Raw genomic sequence first — 23,338 nt, 5'->3', positions numbered from 1 at the left:
AGTCCTTGTGCTTTCACTTCATTGAATACTTGACTATGGCTTGCTTAGTGTAGTCTACCTTCCGCTGCATGGTAATAGGTTTATCTTTATTGTTTATTTTCGAAACTTCCATGTTTTTAAGACTTCCGTAAAAATCGCCTATTCACTCCCCCTCTAGTTGATCACTAGCACTTTCACAGGCCACACACCATCGAGCAAGCATATGATCGTGGTCAACTTGTTACCATCCGCTGGCCAATTCTGGTTCCTCTGCCTGCTCCCAGACCTCAATTTGCCTATCATGTGGAGCACAGGCCTCAGGTCCAGAAGCCAAAGCCAAGGCTACCACGGTTTCCAAGTACTGCAATGTCACCAGAATCGTTTAATCTGAATGGATTCAAGGCACACAACACATTCTTTGACAGTGACAAGAACCCCTACACAAGTCCAAGAATCTCCTCATATCGATTATGGAGTTATCAGCAGCGCAACTACTATTCTTGCATCTTGTACAATTAGGGGCGCATCTTCCCACATATGCGTCTTGACTGTGAAGCCATTGCTGGATTGCCTTGCCTTGAAGAAGCCCTTGACTGCTTCCGAGATGCGGGTCTGCTCAACTTTCTGACTGACAAGGACCATTGGAATGAAGAACTTCTGCTTCAATTCTATGCTACACTCCACATTCGTGGATACAACAGGGATCCGAAGACTTGGATCCTTGAGTGGATGATGGGCGATGTACATCATGAGGCTAAAGCCCAAGACATCATTGAGCTGAAAGCCCTGCCCACTCTTGGCGAATATTATGAACCAAGTTGTCAGTAACACGAGAATGCTTTGGAGAGTATTTTCCAAAAGCCAGAGCCTATCATGAGCCAAATGCTGAGCATGATGAAGCCTGTGCCACGAGATGCTGAATACCCAACGGAATTCTTTGTTGAAGACCTAGAGTATCTGCCCCGCACCATCTATCATATCATCAGGAAAACTCTATGGCATGTCAGAGGACATTCATCTGCAGCGAAGCTTGAAGGAGTAATGAAGACTTTGGTTTTCTATATCTTCAATGGCACCAGCTTCAATGCTCAAGACTTCTTCATCAGGCAGTTGGCTGCATCTGGCTCCGACATCTTTGGTCTGAAGTTCTATGCTCCATGGGTAATGCGCCTCATCAAGCTTCACTCTACTTTCAACTATCAGCCGTCTGCGCACAATCATCTCGTATTCTTGCCAGAGGTTGATCTGTCTGTTGAAGCCATTTACCTAGAGCCTGCAAAGGATCCAATTTATCTTCACAATGTTGATCGTCAAAGCTTCACCCAGCCCATTGAAGGAGTTCAGGCCGTTTCTCGTGTTTACCCCTTGGCTGGAAACACCTGTGCCCCTCGCACCCAAACTGAAGCCACTGCAAGCACCATCGCCCAAAGGCCTCGAAAGCAATCTCGTGTTCTCAATGACCGAGAGCTTCTCGTCGCCCTACATCAAAAACAGGATAAGCATCATGACTGGCTTAATCGTCAGATGCAAAGCCTCTTGGTGGACGTCAATCGCATTCGCAATCTTGCCACCAAGAATGCCTTTGTTACACATGAAACCTGTCGGAGGTCTTGGAAGAGCTTGACATTGCTTAGTGCTGAAGCTGATCTACAAGATGATGGCTTCACAGAAAGATTCAAGTTTGACTCAACTCCTCCAAGGAATTCTCACTTGCGTCAGACTCCCTCACTCGAAGACTCTGACTATTCCTCCTCAGCTGCAACCGTGAATGCCAGAGTCATAGATGATCAAGATGACGCTACTTCACCACCTCCAACTTCAGCGTGTGTCGACACTGCACCAAGTTCTTCTGCACCACCAAACCTCAATGACGACCCTGCTGCTTCGCCTACTCCTCATGGGAATGAGTAGAAGCTCTATGTCTTCAAACCTTTTTGGTCATTACTGACAAAAGGGGGAGAAGCATATGAGTTGATAGTCTTCAAGCGGGTCCATATAGGTGGTTGTTATACTTTTGCTACATTTGCCAAGTGCTTACAACTCTCGCTCTTGATACATTTGGTTCGTTTTGAGTTGTAACACTTAAACTTGATGGTCGTCTGCTACCTTTTTGACAACTATGTGATGCGATGATAAATTCCGCATGTGCGACGATAAATTCCACACGAAGTCTTTTTGCAGACGTCCATTTTTCATTATGCATGTCATTATCTTCATTATATCCTTTCATGCATGATGAATTGTCTTCATAAGTAGAAGAGGAGCTCCACGAGTACAACCTGCCATGTGCATTTGCATTCAAAAGCAAAATATTTATATGCACATCTTCAGGGGGAGCCTTTCTGCTACTTACGAAGATAATGTCTAAATCCTTTACAATTTCGCATACTTTTATTCCCGTTGAAAACTTCAACGAGTTTGTCATCAATCACCAAAAAGGGGGAGATTGTAAGCGCATCTAGTGCCACCCCTAGTTGGTTTTGGAGTATTGACGACAAACCTGGTTGATGGACTAATATGTTTGTGAGAATTGCAGGATAACACAGGTAGTAGTCCCTCATTGATTCGGTTTTCCTATCGGAGATGGCCCCTAAAAATGTATGAAGACATTGAAGACAAAGGTGGTATGTGAAGATATTCACATTGAAGACTATGACAAGAGAAGACATCGCATGAAGACTATGGAGCGCGAAGACTTAGTTATTTCGTTGTTTCCTTTTCTTCTTTGTTGAGTCATAGGAACCACCGTACTATTAAGTGGGGTCCCAGTGAACATAGTCAGAAAGACTGCAGTGATGCTTAACCAAAATCCTATGTCTTCGAGCGAAGACAATGAGAGCAAATCTTATCTAGAGTTGGATGAGTCAGCTTTACTTGTAGCCCAAGTAAAGTTGCCGCGTGTGTTTGAAATCTGACCGTTGGAACACGTGTGAGTTCCTTAGTGACCCAGGGTCATTTCAGACAAATCAGGTCGGGTTGCCTAGTGGCTATAAATAGCCCACCCCCTACGCCATAAATTTGTTGGATGCTCAGAGTTAGTGCATGACTTTTGTCATTTGAGAGCAACCCACCTCGAAGCCTTTGAGAGAGAAATCCTTGCGAGGACAAAGCCCTAAACACCAAGAGCCAAAGAGTGTTAGGCATCACTGAAGTCTTCCTGTCTGTGTGATCTGAAGACTTGTTACACTTGAGGACTGTGAATCCTCCAGCTGGTTAGGTGTCGCGTTCTGAGTATCCAAGAGTCATTGTGGATTGCCGGTGAACGAAGTTTGTGAAGGTTTGGAAGTCTACCTTGAGGACTTACCAGAGTGATTGGGAGAGGACTAGGTTTCCTTAGCTCAAGGGGAATAAGGTGAAGACACGGTCTTCTGAGTTAAATCTCAGCCTCCCTAACCAGACGTACAGTTGTCACAGAAAATGGAACTGGTCCAACAAATCATTATCTTCTACAAGCCACTGGTTTTATCCTTCCCATCTCTTTGTTTACAGTTGGTCCTTGTGAAGTCATCACCTATTTGCATTGTCTATTTGTCTTCACTGTGTGACTTCTTGTTCTGATTGGCTTCATACTATCTTCCATCCTGATCCATACTGCCTAGCTACTATTAGTCTTTGTGCTTTCACTTCATTGAATACTTGACTATGGCTTGCCTAGTGTAGTCTACCTTCTGCTGCATGTTAATAGGTTCATTTCTATCGTTCGTCTTCGAAACTTCCATGTCTTGAAGACTTTCATAAAAATCGCCTATTCACCGCCCTCTAGTCGATCACTAGCACTTTCAATTGGTATCAGAGCAAGGTACTCCCTTGTTCTGTGTGATTTGGTTTAACCACCTGGAGTTTTAGCTATGTCGACTGCAGGGATAATAAAGTCTCCGCTGCGTGCCCCATCTTCGATGGAACTGAATATCCCTACTGGAAGAATAAGATGCGCATGCATCTTGAAGCGATTGATGTTGACCTCTGGTATGTCGTCAAGAATGGCGTTCCCAAGGCTGGTGAAGGTGTCACCGCTGCTGATGTCAAGAAGTTCGTTCAACTGGATTCCACTGCCAAGAACATCATCTGTGGTCATCTGACCAAAGGGCAGTATGGCCGTGTGAGTGCTCTGGAAACATCAAAGCTAGTCTGGGATCGGCTCTCCACGGTTAACGAAGGCGTCTCAAGCCAGAGAGATCAAAGGATCAGTGTCCTTCGCAATCTCTTCAACCGCTTCTAGAGAAAGGACAATGAGAATGTTTAGCTCACGTTTGATCGACTCACTGACATCACAAATGAGCTTCAAGCTCTCGGCGCTACTGAGATCACCAAGCATGAAAACGTCAAGACACTCCTGAGATCACTTGACAGCTTGTTTGACACCCTAGCCCAGATGATTCAAGAACGCCCTGACTTCAAGAGACTCGATCCATCTGACATACTTGAATGGCTCAACACACATGAGTTTCGGCTTTATGAGAAAAGAGATATCTATGGTCCCAACTATGGCCGAACTCGCGATTTGAAGGCAAAAGTAGTTTCCTCATCTGAAGAAGAATCTGACTGCAGTTCTGATGATCCTGAAGACATTGGAAAGGAGCTTTCTATGCTTGTGAAGAAGTTCCAGAAATTCACCAAGAAGAAAGGCTTCAGAAAGTCTTCATGATCCAGCTCAAGGAATGATGAAGCTTCTGCTCATGACTACAAGAAGAGAACATGCCACAAGTGCAAAAAACCTGGTCACTACATCTCCGAGTGTCCGTAGTGGGACAATGAGAACAAGAAGAAGAAGAAGAAGAAGAAGAGCAAGGAATATGACTCTGATGACAAGAAGAAGAAGAAATACTCAAAGTCTTCCTCAAAGTCTTCATCACACAAGAAGAGCTCATCTGGCAAGACTCGTGCGTTTGTTGGCAAGGAAATGGATTCAGAGGAGGAGTGTGCTGAGGAGGCGGAGGTGGAGTCTGAGGAGGAGTCCGATTCTGGCGTTGCAAGTCTGGCTACAGCCTACGTTGCCAAGTCCATCTTCAACACTGAAGACAATGACTTTGTCACCGACGCTGATGCTAATGACAAGGACAACTCTGCTCCCACCTATTGCTTCATGGCACGCGGTGCCAAGGTAAACTCCCGCAATACTCACTATCAAACATCCAGTGAAGATGACTCTGATTGTGATTCCAAACCCAGATACAAAACACTTGCTAAAATTTCAACTGAACAACAAAAAGCTATGGAACATATTCAAAAATTGTTAGACAAAAGCTTCGAAAACGCTATGAACAACAAAAAGCTATGGAACATATTCAAAAATGCCTTAAAAGCTATGAAAATGAGTCACTTCGCGCCAAACAGATCAGTACCGCTCAGGAAGGATTTGAACCACCATGTCTTAAATGCCTTGAGCGTGATAACGCTACTTCTGTTGCTGGATGTTCTACTGCTGCTACTGTTGCAATATCTTGAACTGTTGATGTGGTAACTAACCCCTTTGCTGAGGATGCCACTGCTATTGCTGATGAAAATGCTAGGTTGAAGACATTGCTTGAAACAGGGATGTATAAAAGACTCAAAGGGCATCAGACACTATGTGATGTCCTCAAAAGGCAGATCCTGAACCTAAACCCTAGGAAAGAGGGTGTTGGGTTTGAAAGGAAAAAGAATGCTGATGGCTCTTACTGGAAACCTGAGCAGTACCCCAAAACCACATGGGTTGCTGCAAAGGAACCTTCAGTGGATCCATCCACCCTTTCTGGCTTCACTTGTGCTAATCCCATCATCATTGATGAATCCTTTGATGCAAACTATAAACTGTTTAAGAATCAGAATGGTGAAGTGTTTTCCAGGTATATTGGTACTAACTGCAGGAATGGGCCACCTACGAAGAAAGTCTAGGTGCCGAAAAGAATGCTTTATGTGATAGTTATATTGTTGAATTCATTCATGATGCTACTGAAATTATTATGAGGGAGGAATATATGCTTGTAGGAGTTGCAATATGTAGCGACCAGACCTTAAACGGTCCAATCTCTGTGCTCCAGTGTCATCCCAGGATCAGTAATGCTGACACCACACAGTACTTGAAGGATTTATAACAGAGTAGCAATCACACACTTATTACATCGATGTCTCAAAAGAGAACTCATTACAATAATAATGTCTTAAGGCCATCTAAAAACGATAACAGCGGAAGGCTTGGGAGATAAGTGAGTCCATCAACTCCAATGGCATCACTGAGTATAGAACCACGACCTGAAAGCACCTTACTCGTCATCTGAAAAGTCTGCAACATGAACGTTGCAGCCCGAAACGGGTCAGCACATGGAATATGCTGGCAATGTAACACATAGAGAGTAATGAACAAATAAGGCTATACTACATGCATATTTGGCTCGTGGAAAGCTCTATGGTTACAGTTTTGCGTAAAGCCAATTTTTCCCTACTGCAAAGGAATAAGTTTTGTTTAACTATCATGGTAGTTGTTAAACATTGAGAATGGTTGACAGCATTCCCAATCCCAATTAAGCATCATCATTAAGAACCAACAAATTAATTAGAGTAACATGATGAGATTCACATGATAATCCAAGTACTAGATACTCAAGATGTCCATAACTGGGGACACGGCTAACCATGATTAGTTTATACACTCTGCAGAGGTTTGCACACTTTTCCCCACAAGACTCGATCTCCTCCGTTGGGATTCTCGCACTTCATGGTGTTTGAGAAACGGATGACCGAGACATAGTCTTTCAGAAGCGCTAGCACCTTACGATGGGTAGACCGTACCACCTACATCCCCTACATCTGCTAGTCTACCACTGTAAGAGTTCGCATGACTTGGTCAACTATGCTAGAGCCCATAGTAGCTTGTGGCTGCACACTGAAGTTTCTAGCATGAATAATCTCATGATCCCTTTGAGCCTGGGTGGCGGTCCGAAGAAAAACAGGCAATCACTGGAATACCCAGGTGCCTCAATCCACCCAGATGTGTATTTAAGTTGCCACCTTAGATAAACCATTAATTTAACAAACTCACATCTGTCATGGATTTCACTCACCCAATCCACGTCTACTAGCATCGCATGGCTTAAGAAGCAAACGTAGAAGTAACTCCCAAAGGTTTGATAATAACAGGTAATAGGTACTACCTCATCTACTTCCCAAACCCACAATTTAATTAGATCCTAAACAATGCAATGTGTGAGGGTTGATCTAATGCAGTAAAACTGGGTAATAGGAAGTATGATCAAAGTGTTACTTTCCTTGCTGATGATCTGTGAAACCTAGCGATTCGAAGTAGCAAGTGGCGCACTCCGGGTACTCTATCGCAAACAAGCAAGTATACAATAAGTACTAAACTAATGCACAGGTAAAACTCGAATAAGAGATCTAGCAAGAAAGTTCAACTTAAGAACTCCGATTGGCAAAAAGAACCAAATCGAACGAAGCAACGAAAGACAAACGGCAACAGAAAAGCTCCGTTTACTAATATGAAACTAGGGCAGTTTTTACTGAGGCAAAAAACTTGTTTGAGTTGGTTAAACAGAAAGAAGGTTTAGAGACGAAACCCCAGGTGCTTGAATCGCCTGATTCCAACAAACGAGCGAAAAGTTAAACTAAAACAAACATCGGATCAGAAATCGCGATCAGAAAAATCACGGATTTAATCCGAGAAAAAGAAAAACGACGAACAGGGTAACGAATGAATGTTCGTTAACAGGAACTAAACGACGAACGTGTTCGTTAAAACGAATGGACGAGCGAACGCTCGCTAAATAAATAAACCGGAGAAAAACTGATCTATTTAAAAACACGAAAAACTAGGGTTTTCAAAAAAACCGAAACGGCTTTTTCTCAAAAACCGGGGCGGCGGCTATCTCGGCTCGGGGCTCCGGCGGCGGCGGGTGGTGCGGGGCGGCGACTCCGACGCGGCGGCGGCTGCGGCGTGGCGGCGGCGGTAGGCGGCGCGGGCGGCGTGCAGCGGTGGCGCTGGAGGCGTGGGGCGGCGGCGGGTGTGGGTTGCAGGGGGAGGGGGGGCGGCAGCGGGGTTATAAAGGGGGGAGAGGCAACTTGGGGGAGGGGCCGGCCTCGGGAGTAGGGTCCTCCCCGGACTCGGGCGGCGGCGGTGCTGGCCGGGACTCCTGTCCCGACCCGGCGAGAGGGGCGGCGGCTGGCTGGGCCGGCCTGCTCGGCTAGGCCCTTGGCCCAGTCGGGCGCGGGGTCTCTCTCTTTTTTTTAAACAATTTCGCTGCGACTAAAAAAATTTCTAGCAAAATAAATAAAATTCTGAAAATACCAAAACAAGTTTTCGCCGTCTAAATAAAATATTTAGAACAGGATGAACATTTTCTTGGCCCTAAATCCAATTTTTGAAAACGTGCAATTTTTCCTAAATTCAAATAAAATAGCAAATAAACCAAAATAAAATCTTATTTGATTTTTTTTAAATCCTCAATATTTCTATATTTTGGGAAAGTCATTTTATTCCCACTCTCATGATTTTTATAGTAGAAATAATTGAAGATAAAATAAATAAAATCAAATGATCATATTTTCAAAATTTGAGAAAACTCAAATATGAAAATAACGAAATCCCCAACTCTCTCCGAGGGTCCTTGAGTTGCGTGAAATTTCTAGGATCAACCAAATGCAAAAATATGATATGCAATGATGACCTATTGTATAACATTCCAAATTGAAAATTTGGGATGTTACAAACCTACCCCCCTTAAGCTGAATCTCGTCCTCGAGATTCAGGTTGGCTAGAAAATAGGTGAGGGTGGTCCTTCAACAATTCTTCCTCTCGTTCCCAGGTGGCTTCACTTCCGTGTGGTGGCTCCACTGAACTTTGCAAAACTTGATAACCTTGCTGCGGGTGACTCGGCTCGCATACTCAAGAATCTTGACTAGTTTCTCCTCATAGGTCAAATCCCTGTCTAACTGAATCGCTTCCAGCGGCACTGTGTCTCTCAGCGGTATGTCAGCCATCTCTGCATGGCACTTCTTCAACTGGGAAACGTGGAACACGTCGTGCACTCCTGACAATCCTTCGGGCAATTCCAACTTGTAGGCTACTTCTCCCATACGCTCCAAAACTTTGTATGGTCCTACAAAACGTGGCGCTAATTTTCCCTCAACTCCAAAGCGCTTAACTCCTCGAAGGGGACATACTCGAAGGTAAACTCGGTCTCCGACTTCGTAAACTATCTCCTTGCGTTTTGAATCTGCATAGCGCTTCTGCCTGGACTGGGCTACCTTGAGCCTATCACGAATCAACTTTACTTTCTATACAGACTCCTTAATCAGGTCCGGTCCAAACAACTAATAGTCTCCAACTTCATCCCATGACAACAGGGTCCTGCACCTCCTTCCATACAAAGCTTCGAAAGGGGCCTTCTTCAAACTAGATTGATAACTGTTGTTATAGGAGAACTCTGCGTATGGAAAATTCTCGTCCCAGCTAGATCCGTAATCTAGCGCACAAGCTCTCAGCATATCCTCCAAAATCTGATTGACTCTCTCGGTCTGTCCATCTGTCTGCGGATGGAAAGCTGTACTGAATTCTAGCCTGGTACCTAAAGTTTCATGCAACTGATTCCAGAACTTTGAGGTAAACTGGGTTCCTCTATCTGATACAATGTTCCTTGGAACTCCATGTAGACATACGATCTTGGTCATGTATATCTTTGCTAACTTAGCACTGATATAGGTAGTCTTCATTGGAATGAAATGAGCTACCTTTGTCAAACGGTCGACTACAACCCATATCGAGTCATAGCCTGAACGAGTTCTGGGCAATCCGATGATAAAATCCATGCCTAACTTGTCCCACTTCCATTCGGGTATCGGCAATGGCTGTAGCAATCATGCTGGCTTCTGATGCTCTGCCTTTACTCTCTGACATACATCACAAACTGCTACATACTCTGCAATATCCTTCTTCATTCCGGTCCACCAGAAAATATCCTTCAAATCCAAATACATATTGGTATTTCCTGGGTGAATCGAATAGGGTGAATCATGGGCCTCTTGCAAAATTAACTTCCTGATCTCCGAATCATTAGGCACATAAACACGGTCTTCAAACCATAAGGTATCGTTCTCATCCTCACGAAATCCTTTAGCTTTTCCTTTGCTCATTTTATCCTTAATAGAGGCAATCTCCTTGTCAGTCTTCTGGGCTTCTCTGATCTTATCCATCAACATAGACTGAATCTCCAATGCGGCTACATAGCCTCTCGGAACTATTTCCAAACATAGCTTACGAAGATTTTCGGCTAACTCCCTTGGTAAATCTCCCGTCCTTAAGGTGTTGACATGGCTTTTACGGCTCAACGCGTCAGCTACTACGTTAGCCTTTCCAGGGTGAAAATGCAGTCTCATATCATAATCCTTGATGAGCTCCAACCATCTCCTTTGTCTGAGATTCAACTCCTTCTGCGTGAAAATATACTTCAAACTCTTGTGATCTGTGTACACCTCGCAATGGTTTCCAATGAGAAAATGTCTCCAAGTCTTCAATGCATGCACTACGGCTACTAACTCCAAATCATGCGTAGCATAATTCAACTCATGAGGTTTGAGCTGTCGTGAGGCATATGAGACAACTCTCCCTTCCTGCATAAGCACTGCTCCAAGTCCTCGACGTGAAGTGTCGCAATACACCTCATAATCCTTGGTCTGATCTGGCAAAATCAATAGTGGTGATGTAACCAAGCGTCTCTTCAACTCATGGAAACTAGCCTCACATTCCTCAGTCCATATGAACTTGGTATCCTTCTTCAGCAACTCCGTCATAGGTTTCGCAATCTTTGAAAAAAAATTAATGAACCTCCGGTAGTATCCTGCAAGTACAAGAAAACTCCGTATCTCTTCAACTGTTGTTGGTGCTTCCCAATTTGTCACAGTGTCAACCTTGGTGGGATCCACTTGTATACCTCTCCGGATATGACGTGTCCGAGAAATCCAACTTCCTTCAACCAAAACTCACATTTGCTAAACTTGGCATATAACTGATGTTCTCTGAGCTTACCAATTACCAAACGCAAATGCTCCTTATGCTCCTCTTCATCCTTCGAGTAGACTAGGATATCATCAATGAACACTACGACGAACTTATCCAAAAACTCCATAAACACTTTGTTCATCATGTTCATAAAATATGCAGGGGCGTTAGTCAGGCCAAATGACATAACGGTATACTCGTACAGCCCATACCTGGTGGTAAAAGCCGTATTAGGTATATCATGTTCTCGAATCTTCAAGTGATGGTATCCTGATCACAGATCGGTCTTGGAAAATACCTTAGCTCCTTGCGATCGATCAAACAGATCATTGATCATCGGTAGTGGGTACTTGTTCTTGATGGTTACTTCATTCAATCCTCGATAATCAACGACCATCCTTAACGATCCATCCTTCTTCTCTACTAGAAGTACCGGCGATCCCCAAGGCGAAGAACTTGGGCGAATATAACCTTTATCCAATAACTCCTTAATCTGCTTCTTAATCTCCTCCAAGTCCTTTGCGGGCATCCTATATGGTCTCTTAGATATTGGCCCTGTGCCTGGCAAAAGCTCAATCAAAAACTCAATATCTCTATCCGATGGCATGCCTGGCAACTCCTCTGGAAATACATCAGGGAAATCCTTCACCACTGGTACTTTCTCCTGCACAACTCCTGTTAAGCAATTTACTTGAGTCCTTTTCAGCACATGCCGAGATGCATACTTGATCCTTCTCCCTTCTGGGGTGGTAAGCAAAATTGACTTACTGGCACATTCAATGTTCCCTTCATACTTTGATAACCAATCCATGCCTAATACCACATCCAATCCTTGAGATTCCAATACTATTAGGTCTTAGGGAAATACGTTGTTACCAATCCTTAATGGTAACCGATTGATACGTCTCCAACGTATCTATAATTTTTGATTGCTCCATGCTATATTATCTACTGTTTTGGGCAATATTGGGCTTTATTATCCACTTTTATATTATTTTTGGGACTAACCTATTAACCGGAGGCCCAGCCCAGATTTGTTGTTTTATGCCTATTTCAGTGTTTCGAAGAAAAGGAATATCAAACGGAACGAAATCAACTGGAGAAGTTATTTTTGGAAGGAAAGCCACCAGATAGACTTGGACTCCACGTCAGAAGATACGGGAGCTGGCCACGAGGGTGGGGGGCACGCCCACCCCCTAGGGCGCGCCCCCTGCCTCGTGGGGCCCCTGAAGCTCCACCGACTTACTCCTTTCACCCATATATACCTACATATCCTAAAACTTCCAGAACGGAGATTAGATCAGGAGTTCCGCCGCCAGAAGCCTCCGTAGCCACCGAAAACCAATCTAGACCCGTTCTGGCACCCTGCCGGAGGGGGGAACCCTCACGGGTGGCCATCTTCATCATCCCGGTGCTCTCCATGACGAGGAGGGGGTAGTTTACCCTCAGGGCTGAGGGTATGTACCAGTAGCTATGTGTTTGATCTCTCTCTCTCTCTCGTGTTCTTCATTTGGCACGATCTTGATGTATCGCGAGCTTTGCTAATATAGTTGGATCTTATGTTTCTCCTCCCCCTCTACTCTCTTGTAATGAATTGAGTTTCCCCTTTGGAGTTATCTTATCGGATTGAGTCTTTATAGATTTGAGAACACTTGATGTATGTCTTTACGTGCGTATATGTGGTGACAATGGGATACCACGTGATTCACTTGATGTATGTTTTGGTGATCAACTTGCGGGTTCCGCCCATGAACCTATGCATAGGGGTTGGCACACGTTTTCATCGTGATTTTCCGGTAGAAACTTTGGGGCACTCTTTGACGTTCTATGTGTTGGTTGAATAGATGAATCTGAGATTGTGTGATGCATATCGTATAATCATACCCATGGATACTTGAGGTTACATTGGAGTATCTAGGTGACATTAGGGTTTTGGTTGATTTGTGTCTTAAGGTGTTATTCTAGTACGAACTCTAGGGCTGTTTGTGACACTTATAGGAATAGCCCACCGGATTGATTGGAAAGAATAACTTTGAGGTGGTTTCGTACCCTACCGTAATCTCTTTGTTCGTTCTCTGCTATTAGTGACTTTGGAGTGACTCTTGTTGCATGTTGAGGGATAGTTATGTGATCCAATTATGATATTATTGTTGAGGGAACTTACACTAGTGAAAGTATGAACCCTAGGCCTTGTTTTCTATCATTGCAATACCGTTTACACTCACTTTTACCACTTGTTACCTTGCTGTTTTTATTATTTCAGATTACAAATACCTTTATCTACTATCCATATACCACTTGTTTCACTATCTCTTCGCCGAACTAGTGCACCTATACAATTTACCATTGTATTGGGTGTGTTGGGGACACTAGAGACTCTTTGTTATTTGGTTGCAGGGTTGCTACAGAGAGACCATCTTCATCCTACGCCTCCTACGGATTGATAAACCTTAGGTCATCCACTTGAGGGAAATTTGCTACTGTCCTACAAACCTCTACACTTGGAGGCCCAACAACGTCTACAAGAAGAAGGTTGTGTAGTAGATATCATGCTCTTTTCTGGCGCCGTTGCCGGGGAGGTGAGTGCTTGAAGGTATATCTTTAGATCTTGCAATCGAGTCTTTTAATTAGTTTATTGTTTTATCACTAGTTTAGTTTATAAAGAAAATTACAAAAAAATGGAATTGAGTTTGTCTCATATGCTTCACCTTTTATTATCTTTCGTGAGTATGATGGAAAGGAAAACTGTGCTCAAGTACTAGAAGAAGAAATCTATAAAATGTTTGGCACTAAATCTTTGAATGATGAGCATGATTGCAATGTTGTTAGTATGAATTCCTTGAATACCCATGATGCTAATGATGATTGCACTAGTAATGATGAAAATGCCTCCTATAAACATGTCAATTTTTGTGGAGTGCATGTTTGCAAGTACACACCAAATAGGGAAGATAGATATTGCAAGGGGCATAAGTACTTAGAAACCAAATTGTTGCAAGAAGAGCTAGATGAATGTGCTGAAAATTTAAGATATCTTACCCATACTTGCGAACTTTGCAATGAACATGGTCATTTAAATATCAAATGCAAATTGTTTCATGACTGTATCGTGTCCAAAAATTGTGATGACTTGATTTCCCTTGCACATCATAATGAACTTAGTTTGCTCTTGGGTTATGAAGAAATGAAACGTATATCTGAGGGTATTCCAAAATTTAATCTCGATAAACTTCTTGGTTTTGATCTAGAGAATATTTATATATATTGTGCGGTGAATTGCATTGAAAATCCTTATATTGCCAATTACATAAAGAAAAGAAAACAAATAGGAGATGACGAGAATACTAATGAAAGGGAAGAGACTTCCCAATATCCTCCTATTATTTCTTATAATGAATCAGGTAACGAGGAGGAGCCTTCTATTCAACCAATCTCATTAATAAGGAGCTCCAAAAATAGGATTGAACCCACACATGAGGTGAAGAAGAAAATAAAAAGGAAGAGAGGTAACAAGTTTTGTGTTGTGAAGTTTTCAAGTTTTGGGTAAGGATTCGATGGACTATGGAATAAGGAGTGGCAAGAGCCTAAGCTTGGGGATGCCCTAGGCACCCCAAGGTAATATTCAAGGATAGCCAAGAGCCAAAGCTTGGGGATGCCCCGGAAGGCATCCCCTCTTTCGTCTTCGTTCATCGGTAACTTTACTTGGAGCTATATTTTTATTTACCACATGAGATGTGTTTTGCTTGGAGCGTCAATTTATTTTGTTAGGATTTGCTTGATGTTATTTAGAACAATGTTTTGCATCTTTTATTTCAATAAAAGTGGCATTGATAGCCTTTACTATGCCTATTCTACGAGTATACATGTTGCTGTTTGAAAACAGAAAGTTTACTGCTGTTGCAATAATTCCCTAGAAAATTCAAAATGTGATAAAATGTTGAAAATTTTTTCATATTAAGCTCTGATAAATTTACTACAGTGGGAATTTTGTTTCATAATTTTTGGAGCTAGGGAAGTATGGATGTTGTAGCATTCTTTACAGACTATCCTGTTTAGGAAGATTGCTGTTATGTTTGCATTGTTTGCATATGTTTTCTTCTTTAATGATTCTATTTGAGGATAGGACTATTAAATATGCAGAGGAATTTAGTATGCAATGTTGAATAATAATTTTAGTGATTTACTACAGTAGAGTATGATAAGATTTTTGCAATGGTTTATACTAACTTATCTCACGAGTCCTTGTTGAGTGTCGTGTGGATGAAGCTTTTGAGATTTAGGGAGACCGTGTGCCGGGGTACTGATCCACGGGCACCTATGGGACCGGCGGACCGGGTCCCTTTCGGTTTGGCGGGGGCGGAGGTCGCGCAAAGAGCGGATCGAGGCGATGCACGCGAGCGATTTACCCAGGTTCGGGCCGCAGGGATGCGTAAAACCCTACTCCTGCTTTGTGGTTTGTATTGGTTTCTTGCTCGGGAGCGCTGAATGCTACAGTACACACCAGCAGCTAGCAAGACCGAGCGTGAGTGTTCGAACCCCCCTCTACGTTGCACACGGGCCTCCTTTTATATGCTCAAGGGGTTACCGGCAGGTGGCAATGGAGGTAAAGGGCAAAAATGGAAAGGTGTTGTGGTAGGCACAGCTACCTGCTACAGTGTATCATACCTAACCCTGACGGCAGGGGACAAGGGCCTTAAATGCCCGTCTGTGTCGCCTAAACAGTGCGAAAAGGGACCGCCAGAGACGCCACCATTCGCCACGATGGCGATCTTGTCAGCGCCGCTTGCCACCGCACGCCCCTGGCTGCACAGCCTTCCGCCACGTGCGCCTGGAATGGCCCCAGAGCGACACGTTGGTGGATGAGCTGGAGCGCGGGCACGGAGAGGTGGCTTGCCGCGGCAAGCGCCTTGCCGCGGTCGTTGTCTTGTCGCCTCCGGGAGCTTGTCGCTCATCGGGTCTTGCCGGGACGTGTGGTGCGCTGCGGCAAGTTCCTTGAAATGCCTTGGGTGGCCTTCCCGGCAAGCTCCTCTTGCCAGGGTCTTGGGATGCTTTTGATAGCCTTCCCGGCAAGCTCCTCTTGCCGGGGCCTTGTCTTCTTGACTTGGATACTTTGTCCTTGAATGGCTCCAAAGGAACCACGGAGGATCTTGGCGGTCGCCCGGCAAGCCTTGCCGCGGGATGCTGCGACAGCCCGTGCACAAGTTCGGGATACTAGGGTACCCCTACTCTTGTACACCGACACCGTGATATGAGAGGAATTAAGGAGACACAAAAGCTCAAGCTTGGGGATGCCCAAGGCATCCCAATATAATATTTCAAGAAGTCTCAAGCGTCTAAGATTGGGGATGCCCCGGTTGGCATCCCACCTTTCTTCTTCAACAACTATCGGTTAGTTTCGGTTGATCCTAAGTTTTTGCTTCTTCACATGATGTTTGCCATTCTTAGAATGTCATTTTATTTTGCTTTGCTTGATGTTTGAATAAAATACCAAGATCTGAAATTCTTAAATGTTAGAGAGTCTTCACATAGTTGCATAATTATTCGACTACTCATTGATCTTCACTTATATCTTTCGGAGTAGTTTGTTGTTTGCTCTAGTGCTTCACTTATATCTTTTAGAGCATGGTGGTAGTTTTATTTTGAAGAAATAGATGAACTCTCATGCTTCACTTATATTATTTTGAGAGTCTTAAATAGCATGGTAATTTGCTTAAAATCCTAATATGCTAGGTATACAAGATTAATAATAAAACTTTCTTATGAGTGTGTTGAATACTATGAGAAGTTTGATACTTGATAATTGTTTTGAGATATGGAGATGGTGATATTAGAGTCATGCTAGTTCAGTACTTGTGAATTTGAGAAATACTTGTGTTGAAGTTTGTGATTCCCGTAGCATGCACATATGGTGAACCGTTATGTGATGAAGTCGGAGTGTGTTTTATTTATTGATTGTCTTCCTTATGAGTGGCGGTCGGGGACGAGCGATGGTCTTCTCCTACCAATCTATCCCGCTAGGAGCATGCGCGTAATACTTTGCTTTGATAACTTGTAGATTTTTGAAATAAGTATATGAGTTCTTTATGACTAATGCTGAGTCCATGGATTATACGCACTTTCTTTCCTTCCACCATTGCTAGCCTCTCTAGTACCGTGCAACTTTCGCCGGTACCATAAACCCACCATTTACCTTCCTCAAAACAGCCACCATACCTACCTATTATGGCATTTCCATAGCCATTCCGAGACATATTGCCATGCAACTTTCCACCGTTCCGTTTATTATGACACGCTTCATCATTGTCATATTGCTTTGCATGATCATGTAGTTGACATCGTATTTGTGGCAAAGCCACCATTCATAATTCTTTCATACATGTCACTCATGAGTCATTGCACATCCCGGTACACCGCCGGAGGCATTCATATAGAGTCATATCTTGTTCTAAGTATCGAGTTGTAATTCTTGAGTTGTAAGTAAATAAAAGTGTGATGATCATCATTATTAGAGCATTGTCCCGGTGAGGAAAGGATGATGGAGACTATGGTTCCCCCATAAGTCGGGATGAGACTCCAAAATAAATAAATAAAAGAGGCCGAAGAAGCCCAAATAAAAAGAGGCCATAAAAAGGAGAAGGCCCAAATAAAAAAATAAAAATAAAAAAGAGAGAGAAAAAGAGAGAAGGGGCAATGCTACTATCCTTTTACCACACTTGTGCTTCAAAGTAGCACCATGATATTCATGATAGAGAGTCTCCTATGTTGTCACTTCCATATACTAGTGGGAATCTTTCATTATAGAACTTGGCTTGTATATTCCAATGATGGGCTTCCTCAAAATGCCCTAGGTCTTCATGAGCAAGCAAGTTGGATGCACACCCAGTTAGTTTCTTTTGAGCTTTCAGAAATTTATAGCTCTAGTGCATCCGTTGCATGGCAATCCCTACTCACTCACATTGATATCTATCGATGGGCATCTCCATAGCCCGTTGATACGCCTACTCGATGTGAGACTATCTTCTCCTTTTTGTCTCCCCCACAACCACCGTTCTATTCCACCTATAGTGCTATGTCGATGGCTCGCACTCATGTATTGCGTGAAGATTGAAAAAGTATGAGAACATCAAAAGTATGAAACAATTGCTTGGCTTGTCATCGGGGTTGTGCATGATTTAAATATTTTGTGTGGTGAAGATAGAGCATAGCCAGACTATATGATTTTGTAGGGATAACTTTCTTTGGCCATGTTATTTTGAGAAGACATAATTGCTTAGTTAGTATGCTTGAAGTATTATTATTTTTATGTCAATATGAACTTTTGTCTTGAATCATATGGATCTGAATATTCATACCACAATTAAGAAGAATTACATTGAAATTATGCCAAGTAGCACTCCGCATCAAAAATTCTTTTTTATCATTTACCTACTCAAGGACGAGCAGGAATTAAGCTTGAGGATGCTTGATACGTCTGAAACGTATCTATAATTTTTTATTGCTCCATGCTATATTATCTACTGTTTTGGGAAATATTGGGCTTTATTATCCACTTCTATATTATTTTTGGGACTAACCTATTAACTGGAGGCCCAGCCTAGATTTGCTGTTTTATGCCTATTTCAGTGTTTCGAAGAAAAGGAATATCAAATGGAGTCGAAACGGAACGAAATCAACTAGAGAAGTTATTTTTGGAAGGAAAGCCACCAAATAGACTTGGACTCTACGTCAGAAGATACCGGAGCTGGCCACGAGGGTGGGGGCGCGCCCACCCCCCTAGGGCGCGCCCCTGCCACGTGGGGCCCCCGAAGCTCCACCGACGTACTCCTTTCACCCATATATACCTACGTATCCTAAAACTTCCAGAACGGAGATTAGATCGGGAGTTCCACCGCCAGAAGCCTCCGTAGCCACCGAAAACCAATCTAGACCCGTTCCGGCACCCTGCCGGAGGGGGGAACCCTCACCAGTGGCCATCTTCATCATCCCGGTGTTCTCCATGACGAGGAGGGAGTAGTTTACCCTCGGGGCTGAGGGTATGTACCAGTAGCTATGTGTTTGATCTCTCTCTTGTGTTCTTGATTTGGCACGATCTTGATGTATCGCGAGCTTTGCTATTATAGTTGGATCTTATGTTTCTCCTCCCCCTCTACTCTCTTGTAATGAGTTGAGTTTCCCCTTTGGAGTTATCTTATCGGATTGAGTCTTTATAGATTTGAGAACACTTGATGTATGTCTTGCCGTGCGTATCTGTGGTGACAATGGGATACCACGTGATTCACTTGATGTATGTTTTGGTGATCAACTTGCGGGTTCCGCCCATGAACCTATGCATAGGGGTTGGCACACGTTTTCGTCGTGATTCTCCGGTAGAAACTTTTGGGCACTCTTTGAGGTTCTATGTGTTGGTTGAATAGATGAATCTGAGATTGTGTGATGCATATCGTATAATCATACCCACGGATACTTGAGGTGACATTGGAGTATCTAGGTGACATTAGGGTTTTGTTTGATTTGTGTCTTAAGGTGTTATTCTTGTACAAACTCTAGGGCTGTTTGTGACACTTATAGGAATAGCCCACCGGATTGATTGGAAAGAATAACTATGAGGTGGTTTCGTACCCTACCATAATCTCTTCGTTCGTTCTCCGCTATTAGTGACTTTGGAGTGACTCTTTGTTGCATGTTGAGGGATAGTTATGTGATCCAATTATGATATTATTGTTGAGGGAACTTACACTAGTGAAAGTATGAACCCTAGGCCTTGTTTTCTATCATTGCAATACCGTTTACGCTCACTTTTACCACTTGTTACCTTGCTATTTTTATTATTTCAGATTACAAATACCTTTATCTACTATCCATATACCACTTGTTTCACTATCTCTTTGTCGGATTTCGGGTTCCGGCAGACCCTGGAGGTTCGAACACTGGGGTGCGCGCGGAGATTTCGCCTTCTACCTACCTGCACCCCTCCGCCTCGCTAAGATCTAAGCTATGGAAAGAACAGCACAAGAGACACAGGGTTTATACTGGTTTGGGACACCGTTGTGGTGTAATACCCTACTCCAGTGTGTGGTGTGGTGGATTGCCTCTTGGGCTGATGATGATGAGCAATACAAGAACAGCCTCGTGAGGGTCTGTTCGTGGCTGAGGGGATGAACTGCCAGGAGGAGTTCAGTCACCCTTCTCTCTCTCTCTCTCTTCTTGATTCTCTCTCCGATTTCGATCTTAGCTAGTTTCTCTCTTGGCTTCTAGATTCTCCCTTCTTGATTCTGATCTTTCTCCGATCTCCCCTACCCTGTGGGTGGCTAGTCCTATTTATAGGCAAAGGCCCTGGGCCTTTTCCCAAATATTGAGCGGGAAGGGCGCCAACAATTGGCCATTTTGAAGGGGAACATCTGGTACCCTTATCCTGACTAAAGTTGGTCCTCGCCTGCCAAAGGCTCTGGTGGTGACGCTGGCTTGGGCTCCACAATGACTTCCTCCCTGCCGTTGGGCTGGTCTTGGTCTCGTTGCACCGAAACAGGTGCCTTTGCTTGATGCTCTCGCCTACGCTTGCTCCCTTTGCACCAAAGAGGAAAGGAGGACACTGCGCGGCTGGCGCCCGCCTGGCGCCTTTGGTCGTCATGGCTTGCGTCACGGGCACCTCGTGAGGTACCCCGCCTTGATCTCTCCGCCTCCTCGTGAGCCAGCCTGATGAGGCCGTGCCTGAGGAAGCTCCGTGTCGTCCGCCCCGCGAGGCTTGGCCCCTCGCGAGGGTCTTGGGTCTGTGTTGATGAAGATGGGCCGTGCTGGGCCCCCCTTTGAGCCACGCCGTAGGCCGCAGGCAGGCAAGTCTGGGGACCCCCATTCCCAGAACGCCGACACTCTTCGCCGAACTAGTGCACCTATACAATTTACCATTGTATTGGGTGTGTTGGGGACACAAGAGACTCTTTGTTATTTGGTTCCAGGGTTGCTAGAGAGAGACCATCTTCATCCTATGCCTCATACGGATTGATAAACCTTAGGTCATCCACTTGAGGGAAATTTGCTACTGTCCTACAAACCTCTGCACTTGGAGGCCCAACAACGTCTACAAGAAGAAGGTTGTGTAGTAGATATCACCGATCACACCATAGTCTAGCCATATACTCTGCTCCAGGCGAGATTACTAACATGGGTGACCTAAAGGCTTGGGTTGGCAGTTTGTACTTATCCACAAATCCCATTGATATGTATGAATGTGATGCAGCAGTATCAAAAAGAACGAGTGCAGTAAATGACTTAACCAAAAACTTACCTATTACTGCATCGGGCTGGGCTTCAACTTCCTCCAAATTTGTGTGGTTCACCTGTCCCCTATTGAAAAGGTTCGGCTTCTTCCCAGAGCTTCCATCGCCATTTCCATTTTGGGCTTCAGGACATTCATTGGCATAATGTCCGGTCTTCTTGGCTGGGGTTGATGGGTTGGTGCGATTATGGCCGTTGCTTCCTCCATTCCCATTACCATTCTTAGTGCCATTGTGATTGTGCGAGCTACCTCCTCCATGGGTCTGCTGAAAATGTACCCTAGGGGTAAATCGTGGTTTCTGTTGAGCTCCAGAATTGTACTTCCCTTGTCCATACTTCCTCTTGCGGTTCTCAATTTGCTGCTGATTCCCTTCAATCATGAGAGCACGATCTACCAACTCTTGGTAGTTGTTGAAGGTTGCTACCATCAACTGCATGCTCAACTCATCATTCAGTCCTTCCAGAAACTTCTCCTGCTTAGCTGCATCCGTAGCTACGTCATCTGGGGCATAACGTGCTAGCTTACTAAAGTCCTCCACATACTGGCCAACTGTCCTTCCTCCTTGGCGCAAATTGTGAAACTCTCACTTCTTTAGGGCCATAGCTCCTGCTGAAACATGGGCAGTATGGAAAGCCTGCTGGAACTGGTCCCATGTGACAGTGTCGACAGGGAAGGTGGCTGTGAAATTTTCCCACCATGATGTTGCGGGTCCTTCAAGCTGGTGCGCGGCAAACTTCACTTTCTCTGCATCTGTGCATCCTGCCGTGGTCAACTCCCTTGCTGTCTTGCGGAGCCAATCGTCTGCTACTATCAGCTCGGTGCTACTGGAAAACATCGGCGGATTCAGCCTAAGAAAACGGGCTAAGTGATCAACAGGTGGTGCTGGTGGTGGGTTGTTGTTGTTGTTCCCCTGGTTCTCATTCTGGACTAACAACTGCATCAATGTGTTCTGCTGCTGGATCAACTTGGTGAGCTCCGGTGGAAACGTAAATCCGGGGTCACGTCTTGGAGGCATCTGAGGGTTTAGAAAAGATGAGATTAAGAATAGAAGGGGTCTAGAGAGAAAACACTGCCCATATGCACATGAGGCAAAAGCAAACAATTCACTTCATTCAATCAAACAAGGGCATACAATCGATCTAACTATCACAAAAGTGCTCGGACTACTATATTTACATGGTGGACTACTACTACTGTTGGGGTGGTCTACTAGAAATATTCTTCGGTTGCAGACTCCATGATAGCTGCTCCAGCTTCATCAACATAGTCATCATCGCTATCATCTGGATCTGAGTCGGTGTCGTCGATGATTATGTAGTCTTCCGGGCGAATCTCCTTGGGTTCTTCGTCTTCTTCTACTGGTGTAGGGTCTCCCATAAATATTCCAATCTTCTTGATCAGATCGTCATTCTTCTCCACTTGTACTTCAATTTCCTCTTCATAATCTTCACGTGTAGCCTTGAGTTCTTCCTCCATTTCCTTGATTCTTGTCTTCGCCTTCTTTGGATCTATCATGTCGGCGCACATCTGGTTCTCCTGACGTCGAATGTGTTGGTTTAACTCCTGGATGAAAGCTGCGATTGATCTATCCTTCTTGGTGCTGATCATCTCCCATTGCTCATCTCGGCGCCCACAAATCTGGTGGATAGTATCCTTGAGATCATTGTAGTAAACTTCTCCAATGCGTCCCATGGCGATGTGAGCTGCCATGCTCTTTCCTAGACTCCAGGTTGGTGCATCAAAGGAAAACTCTATGGGCTCAGTGACTGGTATGAACGTCCTTCCTAGAACTTGAACTTGAATCATCTAGCGCTCTTCTTCAGGTAATGTGGCATTGTAGGTTCCGGTGAAGCTTGGTACTCCTATGTTCAGGTATCTTGTGACTTCCTTCAAATGACGTCCAAAGGGTGTATCTTCATCCGGTTGCGTGAACTTATTCCTTGCATCTGCCATCCTAAAAGAGTAGAAAAATGAGAGGTTAGAATGAGAAGAGTGAGTAGTGATCTAGGGCTTTAGCTTAGTGGTCGTGTCCTACAGTCAGCGTGTGCTCTGATACCATCTTGTAGCGACCAGACCTCAAACGGTCCAATCTCTGTGCT

The sequence above is a fragment of the Triticum urartu genome, chromosome 3A (genome assembly GCF_056163025.1).
Source record: "Triticum urartu cultivar PI428250 chromosome 3A, HENAU_Tu73, whole genome shotgun sequence".
Classification (NCBI taxonomy): domain Eukaryota; kingdom Viridiplantae; phylum Streptophyta; class Magnoliopsida; order Poales; family Poaceae; genus Triticum; species Triticum urartu.
The sequence above is the reverse complement of the archived record's forward strand: the minus strand, read 5'-3'. Positions refer to the sequence as shown.